The sequence below is a fragment of the Lissotriton helveticus genome, chromosome 1_1, assembly GCF_964261635.1.
Source record: "Lissotriton helveticus chromosome 1_1, aLisHel1.1, whole genome shotgun sequence".
NCBI lineage: Eukaryota > Metazoa > Chordata > Amphibia > Caudata > Salamandridae > Lissotriton > Lissotriton helveticus.
In genome coordinates this window covers 1,164,566,212-1,164,584,165 of record NC_136057.1, presented here as the reverse complement: position 1 = coordinate 1,164,584,165, position 17,954 = coordinate 1,164,566,212, and positions in this window count along the sequence as shown.

Here is a 17,954-nt window from a genome sequence, read left to right as displayed (position 1 = left end):
TTCGTCATTACCACTTAATCCTTTTCTTTCTTATCCCTTGCACACTCGAAACCCTCGATTTTATCCAAAACCCAAACCAGTTACAAAAAAGTACCTGTTTTTCTCCTCCAAAAGAGTTCAAATGGGGTCTTCCCTGCCATAGTACGGGGTGTAAACCTGTAGCTTTTGACACTAGTGAAAACATCAGATTTCCAACATTTGTGTTAGGCCATTGGCATCTGGATGGTTTCCTTTAACTCAAGGTTGAACCTCTCAACCATAGCATTGGTTTCTTGATGATAAAGATTTGTTTTCCTGTGTATGATACCTCTGTCATCCAAATATGTCCCAAGCTCTTTGGAGACCAACCAGGCCCCATTGTCAGATAACATGATAGATGGTAAACCCTCTTTCTCTAAGATATGTTCCAAGAAAGCCACATCATCTTTGGTTTCAACTGAATTTGTCAATCCTATCTCTGGCCAACGTGAGCACATGTCCAACAGCACACACATGTATTTGTCCACGCTAGATATTTTTATGGGACCCAGAACGTCTAAAGCAACCTCCTCACAGGCTTCTTTGGTAATCTTCCTTAAGTTTAAGTGTTGTACCCTGGGCTTCAACACTTTGTTACTCCTGCTACATCACACACACTCTCTCACAGCTCTTTCGAAGTGGATGTCCATTCATGGTCACCAATATGCCTGCCTCAAAATTTCTGTGGTCTTGGACATCCCTCCATCATGGGCAAAATTCACTAAGTGTTCTCTCAAACATCTAGAAAGAATAGGTATTATTCCCTGTAACATCAACCCTCTTTGAAATGCAAGTTTATTTCTTATTCTACTAAAAACTTTGAATGGCTCCTCAATCATATAATTTTTTCCCTAACCTTCCTTTACATTTGTGATCACTGCCTGCAGAATGTTATCATCACCCAATTCTTTAATCCTTGATGAGACATGCAGCATAATCGTCGTCCTTGAATGGCTTCTCAACCTCATCATCCTGTCAGGTTACTAAGTGTTTACCTACTAAGCATGAGAACAATCAGCTAGATTGTTGTTCGCACCAAGAACATACTCCACCCAAACACTGAACCCCTGCAAGTCAACCAATTTCTTTCTAGGTTCGATGCCAGATGCTGTAATTTTGTGTCCTAAGTAGTAAATTTCTGACAATGGAAATCTACATTTTTTGCCTTCAACATCAGACCCTTCTGTCTCCATTTATCCAGTACCTTCCTAACTCTCAAGTTGTGTTCCTCAACATGGTTTCCGAAACCAATACGTCATCTTGATAAATTCTCACTCCGTCCATTCCTCTGAACATACCCTACATTATACTCTGAAAGATTGCAGCTGCAAAAATAAGCCCAAATGGCATTCTAAGAAACTTAAATGTTCTAAATAGGGTGACAGAATCTGTCAAGTCCTGCGATTCAGCGTGCAATTTCATGTGATGATAGGAGGAGGTGGGATCTATGGAAGGAACATGCTTTGTCCCACTAAAAAAAAAACATTTCTGCAATGTTGCCACAACACACGTATTCTATTCCCTCAAATCAAAGCCTAGCCTAGCTTCCCCATTGGCCTTCTGTGCCAATCAATCAATCAATCATAGCATTTGTAAAGCGCGCTACTCACCCGTGAGGGTCTCAAGGCGCTGGGGGGGTGAGGGGTGCTGCTACTGCTCGAACAGCCAGGTCTTGAGGTGTCTCCTGAAGGTGAGGTGGTCCTGGGTCAGTCGAAGTTGGACGGGAAGGGAGTTCCAGGTCTTGGCGGCCAGGTAGGAGAACGATCATCCTTCGGTGGTGGTTCTGCGAATCCGTGGGATGGTGACGAGGGCGAGGCTGGCGGAGCGGAGCTGGCGGGACGGAGTGTAGAACGTGAGGTTTCTGTTGAGGTAGTCGGGCCTATGTCGTGGAGAGCCTTGTGAGTGTGGGTGAGGAGCCTGAACATGATTATCTTGCTGACTGGAAGCCAGTGCAGGTCTCTCAGGTGGGCGGATATGTGACTGTGGCGAGGGATGTCGAAGATGAGGCGAGCGGAGGCGTATCTGTATGTGCTGGAGTCTTCTCTGAAGTTTTGCTGTGGTTCCTGCGTAGAGGGTGTTCCTGTAGTCTAACCGGCTGGTGACGAGGGCTTGGGTGATGGTTCTTCTTGTTTCGGTGGGGATCCATCTGAATATCTTTCGGAGCATGCGTAGGGTGTTGAAGCATGAGGATGAGATGGCGTTGACTTGTTTGGACAGTGTGAGCGTGGAGTGCAAGATGAATCCCAGGTTGCGTGCATGTCCGTGGGTGTCGGTGCAGTACCCAGCATGGTTGGCCACCAGGAGTTGTTCCAGGCGGATGGGGATGGTCCCAGGATGAGGACTTCCGTGTTGTCCGAGTTCAGTTTCAGGGGGCTGAGCTTCATCCAGTTTGCGACGCCCCTCATTCATTCCTGGAGGTTGGTCTTTGCGGTGGCTTGGTTTTCGGTGATGGAGAGGATCAGCCGGGTGTCGTCGGCGTAGGAGATTATGTTGAGGTTGTGTGCATGGACGATGGCGGCGAGGGGGCTCATGTAGACATTGAAGAGAGTCGGGCTGAGGGAGGAGGCTTGGGGTACGCCGCAGATGATCTCGGTGGACGTGGAGTGGAAGGGAGGGAGGCGGACTCTCTGGGTTCTGCCGGAGAGGAATGATGTGATCCAGTCCAGGGATCTTCCTTGGAGCCCTGTGTTGTCGAGGCGAGATCTTAGGGTGCGGTGGCAGACGGTGTCGAAGGCGGCTGGGAGGTCAAGGAGGATGAGGGCGGCTATTTCCCCGTTGTCGAGCAGGGTCCTGATGTCTTCGGTGGCTGCGATGAGGGCGGTCTCGGTGCTGTGGTTAGCGCAGAAACCGGACTGGGATTGGTCGAGGGAGCTATTTGCCTCGAGGAAGGCGGTCAGCTGTTTGTTGATGGTCTTCTCAATGACTTTCGCCGGGAAGGGAAGAAGGGAGATGGGCCGGAAGTTCTTGAGGTCTTTAGGGTCCGCTGTGGGTTTCTTCAGTAGAGCGTTGATCTCTGCATGTTTCCAGCTCTCTGGGAAGGTGGCGGTCGAGAAGGAGTTGTTGATGATGTTCCAGGGGTGGGGTGCGATGACGGCGTCTGATTTGTTGAAGATGTGGTGGGGGCATGGATCGGACGGTGAACTGGAGTGGATGGTGGTAATGACATGGGTGGTGTCTTCAATGCTGATGGGGTTCCAGGTGTTGAGGGTGGTGATGGGGGGTGATGGTTCTGTGGCTGATGGCAGAGTCTGGGCGCCGAAGCTGTAGTGTATGTCAGTGATCTTGCGGTGAAAGAAGGTGGCAAGAGCGCCGGAGAGGTCTTCCGATGGTGGGATGTCTTTGGAGTTGGCGCTGGGGTTGCGTACGTTGTTGTCTAGGCGCTCCTTGAAAGAAGTCCTCTTGGTGGTGCGGATCAGTTGGTGGTGTATGCGGGTGGCGTTCTTGAGAGCTGCATGGTTTTTGGCTATCTGTTCGCGGTACCAGGTCTTCTCGAGGGTTCGGCAGGATTTCTTTGAGTCCTTGAGTTCGTCGGTGAACCAGGTGGCTATTCTGTTGCCGGGCTTGCCAGGAGGGTACTTCAGTGGTGCGAGGGTATTGGCGCAGTTGCTGATCCACTGTGTGAGGTTGCGTACGGCGGCGCTGGGGCCAGTGGTGTCGGATGGTGGGTTCTGGCTTAGTGACGTTGTGAGCTGGTCGGTGGTGATTTTTCTCCAGCTTCTGCGAGGGATCTGCTGCGGGTGGTGGTGGGATGTAGTCTTCTTCAAGGTGAAGTGGATGCAGCTGTGGTCGGTCTCGTGGAGGCCGGTGGTGTGGCTGTAGGTGACGTGGTTGCTGGCGGAGAAGATGGGGTCGAGCGTAAGTCTGGCGTAGTGGGTGGGGGTGGTCACCAGCTGTTTGAGTCCAAGGTTGGCTAGGTTGTCGAGCAGGGTGGTGGTGTTGTTATGGTTGAAGTTCTCCAGGTGGAAGTTCAGGTCCCCTAGGAGGATGTAGTCTGCGGAGGCGAGGGCGCGCGGGCTGATGAAGTCGGCGATGGCTTCACTGAATTGTATAGGTGAGCCTGGGGGTCTGTAGATGAGGGTTTCCTCTGAGGGTGGTCTTTGGGTCGGTGTGGATCTGCAAGTGTAGGTGTTCGGCGGTGGTGAGGGTTTCCTCGGTGTTGGTTGAGACGCTGTTGGTGTTCCTGTGGATGATGGCGATTCCTCCTCCGGATTTGTTGGTGCGGTCTTTCCGGGTGATCTTGTAACCGTCCGGGAGGGCTATGGCGATGTCGGGGGCTGAGGAGGTGTTCATCCAGGTCTCCGCGAGGAAGGCGATGTCCGGAGCTGTAGTGTCAAGGAGGTCCCAGAGTTCAATAGCATGCTTGTGGACTGAGTGTGTGGGTGTTGAGGAGGATGCACTTGAGGTGGTTGTTGTTGCGTGGTGCTGTGGGTGGGGTGAAGGTCCGAAGGCAGGTGAAGTTGCATTCTCGGCAGGAGAATGGTCCGTGGGTGCGCTTCGGGGTGGCTCGGTAGCAGGTGGATGATCGGCCGGTGTTGAGGGCGTGGAGGGTGGCGGTGTCGTAACTCAGTCCGGTTTCTTGGCTCCAGCGGGGGCCAGGGGTTCTGGCACCTTGGCGTGGTCCAGGCACAGACGGGCGCAGATGGGCTTGCCTTAGGTGCGCTTTATGAAGGGACAAGGGAGGGAGGAGCAGCTGGGAGGGGGGAGCGGGGACATTTTGGGTCACGGGGTGTGCAGGGCCGTAGGGGACGCAGCGGCGGGAAAAGTGGGGTGGCAGGAGGGGGGGAGCGGTACAGAACAACGGAGTAAAAAAAAAATGGGGACTGAAGGCAAACAAAAACACAGTGACAACTACAAAGGGATACAGAAGGTAGACAAAAACAGGGGCAAAGACAGGCAGCAGATAACGGAGACAGGGGCAAACTAACGGGCAGAGACTACGAAGACGGACAAGTACAGACAGTAACAGATAAAAACGAACAAAGAAGAAAAAAGATAAACAACAGTGAAGACACACAAAATACTTACGGGCCCACCACTGGGCCATCAGGGATGAGGCGCAGGCAGGGGCCTGCGGGTGGAGGAGGGCCTCGAACTCGCAGCAACAGCGATGCCCCCCGGTGGGGGAGCGACCCGGCCTGAACCAGGGACTTGGGTCGCTGCCAAAACAACTGGAGCCAGCCATTCTGTGGCCTCTGCCTCCTCAATGATGCCACCAACGTTTAACCTTTAACTTCTCCAACTCTTTCACTTTTTTCCCTTCACCTTGATGGGAACACCTCCAACCTTGCCAGTGACCGGAAGTGGATTTCTTTTGTCTAATCCTATGAACATACCCTTTAAGGCATACTAGTTGCTCACTAAAGACATATGGAAATTCAGACTCTTAACTGGGGTCTCTGTGTAGCCACCTGCACAAATGCTCATCAGTTTCTTTCTCTTCAACCTTTTTTTAATTCCACTGCAGCTGTCTCATTAGGATCCAAAGAGAAACCTCTGATGCACCTAGCTTATCAAGGAGTCACCTCTTTCAGAGTGATAGATTTTCCCTTCCGCACTGCTATCCTTGAACCTGATATACCCAGTCAATTTGATTGGCTATCTCCCATAACCGTTTGGGCGAATGTCAGGTTTGTTGAACACCACCTGATCTTTCAAACTCCTAAGAAACACTTTACTCGTGAAAAGGGTAATCTTGGCTCCTGAGTCAAAGAGAATGTGAATGGGTACTCCATCTACACACACAGTCTCAAATGGACCATCATCCCCACTTTCCATAGCTTGCAAAACAGGTTCTCCCTCTTCGTCAACATCACTCTCAGCATCGCACGTAACTTCCTGGAACTTTTTTCAATATTGCCACTCCTACAACATTTCGGCACATGACCCTTCCATCTACACTTTTTGCACTTGATTTTCCATCCAATACATTTTTTGTTATCATCATATGTCCATACTCACCGCATTTATAACATGTTCCTTGGAATTTCTTATCACCCTTACTATAATAAGCTTTTCTGCCTTTTTTTCTGTTGATAGTTGTGGGCTTTGTTACCAGCGATGGGTATGGACAAAAATATTGTGTATTTTTTGTCTGACCTGCATAGGGATCTCTCCGCTGCAGTAAGATTCTACCAAATGTGTAATCTGACACAGAAGATAGATGTGACAAGAGGAGTCAGACAGGGTTGTATTCTGGCTCCTCTGTTATTTACCCTTTATGTTAACAATTTAGACCTGGTATTGTGTGGTGCTGCTTAGGATATTCCCTGTGCGGGGGATCGACTGATTCCATCCCTGCTCTATGCAGATGATGCGGCCTTTTTGGCACGCACTGTCGTGGGGCTTCAGCATCTGCTATCGTCATTTGCTGACTTTATGGGCTCACCCGAATTGAACGTCAACTTTTCCAAATCACGCGCTATGAGTCTGGGAGAAAAGACTAGTAAAATCAAGGCATTTGGTTGTGACTGGAATGAAATACCCAGGGTCTCCTCATTTCCGTATTGTGGCGTCTTATTCGATAAGAGATGCTCTTGGGTTGCACAGGAGAGGGCAAAAAGAATAACCATGTCTCGCTCCTCAGGCTCGATTCTTGACTTTGCAATGTTAAACAGATATAAATCTAAGTGTATAGCTATCGCTTGTTATGGCTCTGACATCTGGGGGTTCACAAATTGTCCAGAGATCCAAACTGTAGAAAATAAACTCCTAAGAAGCCTGCTTTCAGTTCTCAGTCTACATCTTCGTATAATATACATGAGGAACTGGTTGTTGACTATGTGACTAATGTAATTAAAATGTCCCCTTTTATCAAGTGGATCTCTATATGGTGTAACTCAGAACTGGAGCTAAATCACAAGATCATTTGAGATTGTGTGTCATTGGACAGGGCCAGTAGGATTCCATTGCTCAATTATGTGAAAAACAGTGCAAGGGAGCTAAGTCGCCCCGATGTTTTTAATAACCCAGAAAATGTATGTAACAAGGATGTGCGTTGAGGAAAGACAGCATTCTTACGCCTTGCATGCATAGAAAGAGAGGCTGCTGAACTATCAAAGCCCACAGTACGAGCCCATCAGATTTTAAAAACTTACATCGTGATAGAGACCTACCTGGGCATAGTTACTAAACCCAGTCATCGTTTCTTATTGACTAGACTGAGGTTTAACCTTTTACATTTCTTGTTGACTGAGCCCCTGGGCTGGAGCAGGCTAGAGGACTTGGTCCCCTGTTCTTGTGACAGTTTCTCAAGGCAAGACACTATGCATTTTGTAGTGTTTTGAGACCACTACTTGCAGTTACAGAAGCGTTTTATTTTCCCAATTCTAAAAAATAAGGGCTTCCTGCAGGGTCGACCAGCCCTAGTGTACGTGCAGATGCTGAACAGCCCTTGGGAAATGTTTAGTATTGCCAGTTTTTTAGTTGCAGCAGTTAGAGCAAGAAGCAAAAGAAAATAATAACCTCTGATGTGACTGATTTAATGTGTCATATTTTTGTCTCCCTAATGAATGTTGCTTTTAAGACTGTTTTGTCTATTTGTGTAGCAGATTCTCCCATTATGCCGTACATTTTTAACATGAAATATTTAGCCCTGTATTTTATTACTAACGGCCCATGAAATGTCATAGATTTTATCTCCCTGGAATACTGCATATTTTTGTATGCTTTTATGAATTTAATTGATCGAATAAAGCAATCTTGACTGACTGACTGATAGTCCGTTTCCTTCCATTTCTGATGGATCAGTACAGCATGCACCTCCTCTTCTTTGACACTTCCAACATTTCCCTTTTAAGTTACTCCATACATGCCTGACTATGCTCACATGTTTTTACGAATGTTAGAACCTCTGACAAAGAAGGATTGTCCTTCTGCCAGCAAACCTCTTTTGCTTTTTCAATGCTGCATCCCAACATAAATTGGTCCCTCAAATACTCATCACAATTTCCCCCAACAATTATACATAGAGGTCATTTTTCGCAAAACAGTTATGTGCTCTTCAACATTATACCCTTTTCTCTCCATGCATCTGCCAATGGTGTTTTTCTAGAAATGTTGAAACCTTGGACAAAAAATGCAGATCGAACGTTTTTACACATACCTCAAATCATTCAACTTCCCTGCTTGTTCTGCTGTCAAAGCAAGCACTTATTTGAAGAACTCTTGGCTTTCTCAGGCTAGACAATGTAAAGAAAGGGAAGTCTTTCATTCAACTAAAAGATCAGTGCCACACACATATGCGCTTAGTGCACAAACACATTCTTCAATTTCTTCCACTGTATGGGTAGTTCACCAGGTTGCATGAAAAAAAGGTCGAGGTGCATTATTTTGCATGATCTCATGCCTCTTTACTTACATGCGTGTTCCTAAAAAATTGAATTGTAACCAAAAGTAAAAGAAAAACAAAAGTGTTAACACTTGATATCATGCACAGTACACAAGCAAAAACACCAAAGCTTAGTGAAACAAATGCAGGAAAAATACAAGGAAATTTGCAAAAACCGGATTTGCTAAGATTATAGTTTCCGCTGTGAACACACAGACACAAAAGGAGTCATTGTGCTGACATACTGCACCCAGCTGGTGTCAAATGTGCCTTTCGTTATAATCACGGCTGTGCACACCAGTGTTGAGCAACCACACAATGCCAAAGACCAGTGAGACACCACAGTTTAATCAGCTAATGGCAATCACTACTGGGCTGGCACTGTGGACAGCTGTGCACATCAGCATCAAGGACCTAGCCAGGTGCATTTGCACATTAACCAGAGCAACGGATGTGCACGGCATGGCTGTTAACTCTTTCACACCAATATGGTTCCACAGTACAAAAGTGTTGGTATCGCTGCGCTAACCAGCCTAAAGCAAGATGGCCGCTGCAGGGTGACATCACACTGCACACCAGGACAACCAATGAGATCCAAAACGGTATGCATCATCAGCTCTTATTTTGCGTGCAACATCAGGTCTGATACTTTGCACCACGCAGCCTTCTCTCGCAATGCACTCCACGCCCAATGCCCCTGCAGAATGGCTTTTCTCACAAGACTACAGCCTAAGCCTCACCTCACGCCTTATGTGAATTCACTTGATGCTTCTTCTCAGGTAAGCTACACCATCTGCCAATGCCCGACTACACAAGCAACTTCACAGTCAGGGTCCCGTGCACACAAACTCCAGCCAATCTTCTAACATCCAATAGTAAAAGTCGACACCTTGCAACAGGTGAACAGCCTCCTGTCCAGACCAACGTAATATTTCCACAGGATGTTAAGTTGCTGCAATGCTGTTGTGTGGCTGCTTCTTGTTTCCCTTCAGCTACATGTTCTCCTTTTATAGAACAGTCAGGAGTTAGGGTGACCGGTTGTATCCCCTCCTCCTCACCCATATACAGATGAGAGGCACACACAGGCTTTAGTTAATGGCAGCTTTATTCAGGATACAACTTTCACACGAGCCTCCTTCCTTCAGCTCCTCTCCTTATCAACGTTCTCCTCTTTTTGATCTGTAACATTCCACAAAGAGATCCACAGATAATACATTCTACTTCTGTAGAATACCTAGGAGGGAGGATTGCAATGACCCACTCAATGCATCAGATGTACATTAGGGTACCATAGCTCTCTCAATATAACAGACAAAATTGCACTTGAATCATGTCTACTTCATTTCTGTTTGCCCACCAGCTACTTCCTTGTGACTTGTTTTCCTTAACAATATCAAATACAATTAAATACTGAAATATTGAAATGAAGTGAGAACGAATGTGTTGTCAACTTAAATGAACTGGAGAATATAATCATGAAAATCCAACGTGGGAGAAACTTGACACATACTCATGGAATCATGGCTACTTCGTTTCTGTTTGTTTGACCATCAGCTACTTCCTTGTGTCTGTTATTTTTCTTAACAATAGCACACAAAAGTAAATACTGATATATTGAAATGGAGTAAGAAAGAATGTGTTATCCACTGAAACAGGTAGAGAAAATAATTAGGAAAATCAAGCACGGAGGAAACTTGACACATACTCATGACTGCTTTTGTGCTAGACTTTAATGATATGTTAAGTGAAACATTTTTAAATCGGATATCGAGTGTGTGATTTACAGCTTCAAATGTATGATATGAATGATAAGCAGCTTCAAACTTCTGAGAAAGATATTTCCTCTGTGTATTTACATGTGTGCTAACGAATGGTGAACAATGAGGATTCTTAACGTTTGTAACGTGGCGGTATAGACTAGCAGGAATGTTGAGTGCTTACCCAAACACTCAGGATTGTTGCCAATGGTTTCATACTCCATGCTTCCTTAAGATACTCTAACAATTAATTTCTACAGTTACTGCAGCTGGAAGGAGCTACCTGGTCAGTTCCAGCGGTAGGCACTGCAGTGTGAAGAAAGCAGGTTGGAAGCTAAACTCTTTGGGCCTTATTTATGAGGACTTGTGACAACACTTCTACTCTGCCGTTGTGTCACTTTTTATGATGCACCAGCAGCGTAAAAAATGAACCACGTTGTGCCCTATTTACAAAATGACACAGCTAAGCAGATGCGTCACTTTGTAAAGACCTGCGCTACATTATACCTGCGTCAAGTATAATGTATGCAGGGTGGACGTTCCCCCGCAAAAAGCCTAATAGAAATGGCGCAGTGAAATCTATCAGTTTTCACTGCACCACTTCTAGGACGCTACTGTGTCTATATCTTTTGCCTTACTCACAGCAGGCATAAGACTGACACAGGCCCTTTCACATGGGGCTTGCCCCCTTTGAAAGGACTTATTGCTGGAGTTGTGTTTGTTTTCAGACATACCCCAGCAATGCTTCACTTTTGCACCAACAGATACATCAGTAATACTGACTTATCTGTCATTCCTTGCGACATGATGCGTCATACATTATATATGACACATCCATCATGTCGCAAAGAGGGCGCAGTGAAAACTAATGCATTGCTGTTTTCATGCAGGGATGCATTAGTTTTCATAAATGAGGCCCCCTGTTCTTTAAAGGTGCTGACGTGTTGCTCCTGCTCACAAAAGCAATGGGGACATACAGGCATTTTATTGTTTCGGTATGCTGATTGGCGTCCCCACTATCTGAAATTTTGGAGGGTTTCTGTGAAAGGGCAGGACCAAAGAAAGGATTAGCCCTTGAACCTTAGAAATCCGATAGAAGTTTTGAGTGGGCATTGATGGCACACCCCAACCTATGATCACTACTTTTGAGTGATCTCTGCCCCCCTCAATAAAGATGGGATGAAGTTGCTTAATGGAACCACTCAGAGTACCCGGTGTCATCCTTTAAATGTACATGTCTGCCTAAACGCCTATTACCAACTACATGGGCCTTGTACATGTCTCATACATCCCTGTTCCTTTCACTAACTGCTCCACACTTAAGGATGAACCCCCTCATGTCCCTACAGAGGCTGTGTCATTGTAGTTTTAGGACCTGTTGGGTCATTGAGATTTTGACAAGAGTAATAAAATGCATACAAATAGTTTTCGTCTACATGTTATTGTTTGCTTCTGTTAAAGGGAAATTGCACATACTTACGCATTAAGCTTCTCACTGACCACCATCTTCTTGCTGATTGAAACTGAGGACGTCTTTCAGGTGAAATACAAAAACAACTGAAGAAACACGTTTAATTTGGTCATTTAAGTTCTCGTTTGTTGTGCAGGTGTGTCAATGGAGTCCTAAAACGCAGAAGGCACCTGATACAATTGTAATTTTTATCAGGGAGTAATTGTATCCGTTTTTGTGAAGGGGTTCAAATGACCCAGCGATTACCTATGTCCTTGAAGTATCAACAGGAACATGCTAAACCTGACCACAAATGTCCATAAAATTATAAATAAGTAAAACATTTTTACAAAAGAAGTGCATTGATATTTAAATGAGTTGGGAATTAGGTCTGCTTATTGTTCTACCACTGGACGTTCTATTCACAATTTAATATGACAGTATACTAGCACATTTAAAAAGCTATGACAGAATCCTCTCATAATTATGTTCGTAGTTTATTTGCTTTGCATTGGACCAAAAATATAGTTTGATAAAAATCCTGAAGATTAAAATAAATTAAACCATGTTCTTCACAATTCACATAACATATATAGACAGTAGCCAAGATTACTTATCAAACTAGAAAAATTGATAATATCACACAAAAAGAACAAATCACACAGTGTTTTTTTTTCTGAATGATCAGAGCAAGCACTTTTGCCTTGTTTGATACCTCGGCATGTTGATTCGTTTTCTCAATGTGTGCATTAAAGATTGATTCCTAAATGACAATGCATGTCAGGTTCAGTGAGGGCAAGCTCCAAGGCTGCAATATCATAAAACGGTCCCAATTGTCATAGCGGGGTAGCTCAATGGTTATAAAAGTGACAGTAGATGCTGTGTTTAATATCTTCCACAAACATGCACTTTTTAATCAAAACGAACAAACCAAAATATATTCATCAACTACTTATTGAAGAAAATTAGCTTCACTTTGTAGCCAGCATGCTGAATTGTGTTCATTGGATCGAGTCTAGGCAGCGCTTGTGCTGTCTATTTAAAGTTATTATGTTTTTGTAGGTGTTATCTATTCACAACCCTGTTTGCTCCGTTTGCAGCTGTGAGTGAGTGTGTGCCCCGGCTGACACACAGGCAGGGTGAGATGAGAGGGTGGGGGACGGAGAGGGAGGGAGAGTGAGAGGGAGTGAGAGGGAGGGAAAGGGAGGAAGAGGGAGTGAGAGGGAGTGAGAGGGAGGGAAAGGGAGGGAAAGTGAGAGGGAGTGAGAGGAAGGAAAAGGGAGGGAGATGGAGAGGGAGATGGAGAGGGAGTGAGAGGGAGTGAGAGGGAGGGAAAGGGAGTGAGAGGGAGGGAAAGGGAGTGAGATGGAGAGGGAGGGAAAGGGAGGGAGACGGAGAGGGAGTGAGAGAGAGTGAAAGGGAGGTAGACGGAGAGGGAGTGAGAGGGAGGGAAAGGGAGTGAGACGGAGAGGGAGGGAAAGGGAGGGAGATGGAGTGAGAGGGAGGGAAAGGGAGAGAGAGGGAGAGGGAGAGAGAGAGAGGGAGGGAGAGAGAGAGAGAGAGTGAGTGAGACAGAGTGAGTGAGACAGAGGGAGAGAGGGAGTGAGAGAGAGTGAGAGTGAGTGAGAGAGAGTGAGAGGGAGTGAGAGGGAGACAGAGGGAGACAGGGAGAGAGGGAGGGAGAGAGAGAGAGAGAGAGAGAGCTAGAGCGAGAGAGGTAGACCAAGAGAGAAAGAGAGAGAAAGATGTGTGTATGCCAGGTCTGGTGGCTCAGTGGACGAAGGCATCCGCTGTAGGGACCTGTGATCAACCTCATGGTCAGTTTTTTTATTGCTCTAGCACCGCCCCTCCCCCACTGACCCCACCCCCATCGGTGTGGCCCTCGGACACAAACCAAACTGTAAATTTGGCCCCCGAGAGAAAGTGTGTGGGTACCCATGCTTTAAACCATGTTGTATTCAGGTTTGTGGGCTGTAACGCTGCTTTTGCTTTTTATTTGTTACTTTCAGTGCTCTTCAAAATATCTTGGAATCTACTGGTTCATTGCCCCTCCGTGTCCCTCCATCTCTATTTAGTTACTGGCCATGGAGCAGTGCCTAGCTACTCATTAGCCTTCCACTGGAAAGTGTGTATGTTAGCTCAGGTGCACTCCTTTCTGTTAGTTTCCTTCTCTTCAAGCACATTGGTGTGTCTGCATATCTTTGCCACATGGCAGCATGAACAAGAAGAGACCGGCATCTGAATATGGTGAGGTGCACCTGATCACCGCCAGAATCTGTCAGCGTGTTGCTGGGCAACTGAGTACACCGCCTGCACTCCCCGATGAAACATCTATACCCTTGGTGGTGTGCAAGCGCCAAAGGAGCAGCGCGCTCTGCCAGAAGGCATCATAACCAAGCGGAAAACAATGTTGTAATATTTTACAGAGTTTGGGACTACTTTGACATTAATTTACAAGCGCTTTTCACAATTGCAACTGTGTGTTATAAGGGTGCTTTTCACGAGCATTATTGTATGCTCCACCCTCTCTGACTCTTTTTGCAGACTATGCTGTTCCTCATCTCCCTCCTCTTGTGCTGCATGTCCCTTCTGCTACTTACCGCCCCCCCTCTTGCCTCTGCCATTACTGCCCCCATTCTGTGTATGCACTTCAAATGAAGTGGACGGAAGGGTCAGCCCATGACTCTCATGCATGCCACGCTGCCTCCCCCCTAGATCCTCTTGCGTTGCGCGCCCCTTATGCCACTTAGCATGCCCCTGCCCTCACCTGCTCAGGGGGTCGTGGCCCTTGTTGTTCTGCTTCCCTCCTGTTGGCTCCTTTATTAAAGACCCCATCCGTGTGTGATGATAAACTTTATTTTTTGTCAGATTAAGGAAGTTTTCCATTGTGGCAGTTGCAGAAAGCACCCCTGCTCCCCATTGCCCTCTTCGCTTAACGTATCCCAGCTCATGGGAAGGGAGGGCTTCCACTGGACAAAGAAATAAGCATAATTAAGTAAGAGCCCTTTTGGCGATGAGCCCATATTTCCTAGGCCGGAATGGGCATTCTACCCCTCAGCACTCCACCTGAGACTGCAGCCAAAGGGCATGCTTTCATAGCAGCATGAGGTGCTGTGTCAAAGCCATGCACCCATGTCCATGTTTTCCTACCACCTCCTGTGTGGTCGGTTTGCAGGTCTTATGCTGATTCACAGTCTGGTAAGGCATACCTCTCCAGTTGGGTTACCTTAACCCTTCTACTGCTAGGCCTTTTCCCCCGTGCTAAGCCTTTTTAAAACTATTTGGGTATGTTTGCTTAGGCCCCTGTAACTTTTTGTCCACATAAGTTATCCACACCAAACGGGTGTCCTTTTCTTCCAACATCCTGAGGATTTTAGAGGTACCCAGGGTTTGTGGATTCCCCTGGTGGGGACCCAGATGTTAGCTAAAATACAGTCACATTGTGTTTCTTTTAGGAAAAACTGAGCAAAAGTGCTGCAGAAGAAAACATCAGTTTTTCCCCTGAAAAAGGTATCAACAAAGGGTTTGTGGTGCTGAAATCACCATCTTCCTACTTTTTAGGGACAGGCAGACTTTTGTTAGAATTCCAAATTGTTTTACACAGTTTTGGCATTTTACTAGCACTTAACCTATTTTTACTATTTTTTGTATTTTCAACCTCCTTCCAGTTAGTGGTAGAAATGGGTGTGAAAGCACTAGTGGATTCCAGACAGCTATACATTTCAGAAAAGTAGGCAACATTCTGACTTTATCAAGGGGTAGATCCTTTATGTTTTTCTTATAGAAACTAAAAGTTAAAATAAAAAAATTGAAATTGAGTTGACAAAATCCGCCATTTGTGCTAACATTTTCACCAGTAACTTCTTCTAACTATGGCAGATTTTAGTAAAGAAATATACCGTTATATCCGCAGGTCCCTTCTGGTTGTGGCAATATGTAGGACTTGTAGGTTCACCAAGAACCGGAGGTACCCAGAGCCAATGACTAAGCTGCGCCTTGCAATGGGATTTCATTGTGTACTGGATATATAGCAATTCATTTGGTAAAATATAGAGTGAACAATAGGTGTCTAGGACACCTATGTATTTCAAAAAAGGGAACAAAATATAGAGTTAAAAGCAGTAGTTATTTGCACATCTCCAAAATTGTGGATACCCATACTAGCATGTGAATTATAGGACATTTTTCAAAGTGACTTATTTTTTACTCAAGGCCTTACATTTAGAAGGCAGAAATGCAAAGAAAGCCAATAGGCAATAACAGTTGTTCTACAATTCTGTGTTGCCCTAAGCTGTTGCAGGGATTCTGCTCAAACACAGAACTATGCATAGGACTATGGGACCTTAGTATTTAGGGAGTGTGCCATCCTACACCTTAGTACCCATGAGCCCAGGACTGACTAGCTACAGTGTTACACTTGCCCTCCTACTCACTTACAGAGAAACAAGTGATTCGATACCCCAGAATACAACACTCCCGACTCTCAGGAATCGTGGTTCTAAGACACACCCTTTTGCTCACACTCTTGTACTTGTCCACAATAAGACCTGACAGAGACACAAACAAGTTTAAAATATTTATTGTAACCAACGTGCTCTAATATGCAGTATACGTGACACAATGAGCAGAAAAATGAATAACACAAATAGGGTCAACATAGCAAGTGGTCCGTAAATCATAAAAGGAGAAGTCATAGTGAGAGACAGTACAGCATACCCTCCCTCCCCTTGCATAGAAGCAAGATGATTATAGAACAGAAGATATCTGGGTGTTTTCAGCAGACCCCGTACCACAGTCTCTAGATGGTAGTTCTACGTCATAAGTGCTGTCATACTCTCCTCCCTGGAAAGATTCCTCTCCCAGAGTGTGTTACCTATCCATGTATTGCTACAAGACCAATGTAAGTATTCCCAAACAACAGCTGCATCTGTATGTTTTGTCTAGGTGCTGGGCCTGACCACAACAGAATAACAAGGGGCATTGTGTTTCAACCTTGTTCACAATGTACAGACTAAGTCCCAGGAACCTGCAAAGCATGAACACAACAGTAGGTTCTCATGTGAAAATATCAGAAAAGGCATTTGCAAAATAAAGTCTTGTAGTAACGTGTGCAAAGCAGCGTGCTCATGCTACCTTAGGGAAGACAACAATCTCCCCATGGTCAACGTGACAAAGCCTCCCAATAAAAATGGTACCTCACTTGTTTGGGTAGGTCTAGTGACTGGGACAGGAAACAGCCTGAAACACAACGTGGACATATCACATTTTTCAAGTGAAAACTGACCCTTTTCCGCAATATGTCCAGCTGCGGATTTTGAACTCTAGCTCAGCCAGAACCTAGGGAAACCTAGCAAACCTATGCACTTTTGAAAACTAGATACCCAGAGGAATCCAGGATTGGTGACTTCTGTGACTCTCACCAAGTTCAGTTACCCAGAATCCCTTGCAAACCTCAAACTTTGTAAAAAAAAAAGTATATCTATTTTCTGCACATTTCTGTGATGGTAAGTTCTGGAATTTGCCCGTATCCACAAATGTTCACCCTCCCCACATTCCCTAAAGTCTCCCAATAAAAATGGTACCTCACTAGTGTTGATAGGCCCAGTGCCCGCAACAGGAAACAGCACAAAACACAATGTTGACACATCACATTTTTCCAGTGAAAACTGACCCTTTTTTGCATTGTGCCTCGCTGCGGATTTTGAACCCTAGTTTAGCCAGCATCTAGGGAAACCTATAACACCTAAACATTTTTTTAAACTCGACACCCAGGGAATCCAGGATGGGTCACTTGTTTGGGTCTCACCAGGTTTTGTAACCCAGAATCCCTTGCAAACTGCAAACTTTGTCAAAAAAACTAATTTTCCTCATATTTCTGTGATGAAAAGTTCTGGAATCTGCGTGGATCCACAAACTTCTACCCACCCCGCATTTCCCAAAGTCTGAAAAAAATGGTATATCGCTTGTGTGGCAGGCTTAGTACTAGTGACAGGTAAGAGTACAAAACGGAACGTGGACAGATCACATTTTTCCAGTTAAAACTGGCCCTTTTTTGCAATGTTCCTAGCTGTGGATTTTGAACACTAGCTCAGCCGGCACCTAGGGAAACCTAGCAAACTTATATATTTTTTTAAGCTAGACACCCCGGGGAAATCCAGGGTCACTCACGAGGTTCTGTTACCCCGAATCCCTTGCAAACCTCAAACTTTGACAAAAAAAATAATTGTTTGCACGTTTCTGTGTAGGAAAGTTGTTGGATACCTGGGCCGACACAAATTTCCTACTACACAGTATTTACCTAGGTCTCCTAATAAAAATGGTGCCTCACTTTTGTGGGTGGGCCAAGTACCCATAAGAGGCATGGGCCCAAAACCTGTTGTGGAGAAATCAAAATTACCATTCA